We start from the raw sequence: 1,840 nt of genomic DNA, 5'->3' as shown, positions 1-1,840 counted from the left end.
TGCTGTCATCTTCGGCCCAAATGCATAGGGCCAAGTGCTCATGGATTGAGCCTTCAGCAACTACAAACCAAAATATTTCCTGCTTGAGTCATTTCTGCCAGGTGTTTTCTCATAGCAATGAACAAGTCTGATTAATACAAGTAGAAAATATTCATTGTAGCTTGAAATTCCCCTAGTTTTTAGATATCATTACCTTCCCCAAACTAGGTCACTTGAATTATCTGCTGATAGTTCAAATCTGTAGATAATTTGCTTTTACTCACATTCCTAAGAACTAATTACCTGTACATATAAAATGATGAAATCTCATTATATTTTCTTTTAAAACTCTGACATGCATTTAATTACATTAGTCAATTATTACTGTACATGTTGAGGATTTGCTATTGACCAGCTCGTGCTGGAATATTTAGTGCACAGATGTGTTACTTTAATTAAACAAATGTGATTACACACATATCAATTTTTATTTGGTTTCAAAGCCCAGAATCTAAAAGTGATGCAGTTGGCAGCGCTGGCTTATGTGGTGTAGTTTCCTGGGAACTCAGTGAGTGACACTTCACTGAGGGAACGTGGAGCTTTTGCAACTTGGCGTGAGAAACTTCAGCCACAAATGTGTTTTTGCCAGCATGTAAGTGCCATTGAATACCTATCACAACTTCATCTTCACTCTTTTCTTTGAAGAAATAAGGTAATGGGATTGGAAAACCTAGAGGAAAATTAACTGAAATGGAGAGAATGATTTTGCTTTGGCATTGATAATTGTCTTAAACTGGCCAGCTGGTATTTGCTCTTAAAATCAGATGTGACAGCCAGCGACCACCCTGGAGATGGTGGAGCGTAGCCCCAAGTCCGTGCTCTTCATGTGTCTGGGTAACGTTTGCCAGTCACCCATTGCAGAAGCAGTTTTCAGAAAACCAGATACCTGGAGGATAGACAGTGCAGCCACATCCACATATGAATTGGGAAACCCCCCTGACTATCAAGGGCAGAGCTGCATGAGAAAGCGTGGCATCCCCATGAGTCACACTGCCCGACAGGTTACCAAAGAAGACTTTGCTACATTTGATTACATACTGTGTATGGATGAAAGCAATCTGAGAGATTTGAATAGAAAAAGTAATCAAGTTAAAAACTGCAAAGCTAAAATCGAACACTGGGGAGCTATGATCCACAAAAACAACTCATTATTGAAGATGGAAACGACTCCGACTTTGAACTGGTGTACCAGCAGTGCCACCAGTGCTGCAGGGCCTTCCTAGAGAAGGCTCACTAGACTAGCCCTGCCTGCCGCCAACCCAGGGACTCGCCCACTAATCCTGTGCCTAAGTGTAATGGCTTTCCTTAGCCCTAGCCCCTGTGGTTACTTCAGCTAACTTACTCTTTCTTATCTTAAAAATAATTGTAGGTGACAATTAGTTTCATTTACCCAAGAATAAAAGGCTTTAGTTTGGGGAAGTTAGTTGACTAGTGGAACTTCTCATTTTTCCCTGATTACAAAATAGTGGAACAAGTAAATATGGAAAAACAAAATACAACCCAGTGAAATCATAATGACCTGAGGGGTGCAGTCTACCTGGCATGTTGCATGCCTAGCACTGCTCAGTGCTGCTCCTCACCTTGTACCTGGCTGACCTGTGCTTCTTCAGAGTCACAACAGCTCTACTGATAACAGCTCCCTTGCCTACCTGAGTCATGTTTTAGCTCAGTCTACTCACAGTGTATACTTGTATGTTTTAAGACAGAAGCAAGGCATGGCAGTGCCTATAAATCCATCACTCGGGAGGAGGATCATAAGTTCATTTCCAGGCTGGGCTGGAAATAACTCAGAATAAGGAAA

General features: G+C 41.5%; 1 pseudogene; it reads left to right on the top strand.

The window, feature by feature from the left end:
• Window positions 1-830: 830 nt before the first annotated feature.
• On the top strand, window positions 831-1,276 carry LOC150049744 (low molecular weight phosphotyrosine protein phosphatase pseudogene; annotated as a pseudogene).
• The last annotated feature ends 564 nt before the right edge of the window (window positions 1,277-1,840 follow it).

Source organism: Megascapheus bottae, chromosome 19, assembly GCF_031878675.1.
Source record: "Megascapheus bottae isolate mThoBot1 chromosome 19, mThoBot2.hap1, whole genome shotgun sequence".
NCBI lineage: Eukaryota > Metazoa > Chordata > Mammalia > Rodentia > Geomyidae > Megascapheus > Megascapheus bottae.
The sequence above is the reverse complement of the archived record's forward strand: the minus strand, read 5'-3'. Positions and strand labels throughout refer to the sequence as shown.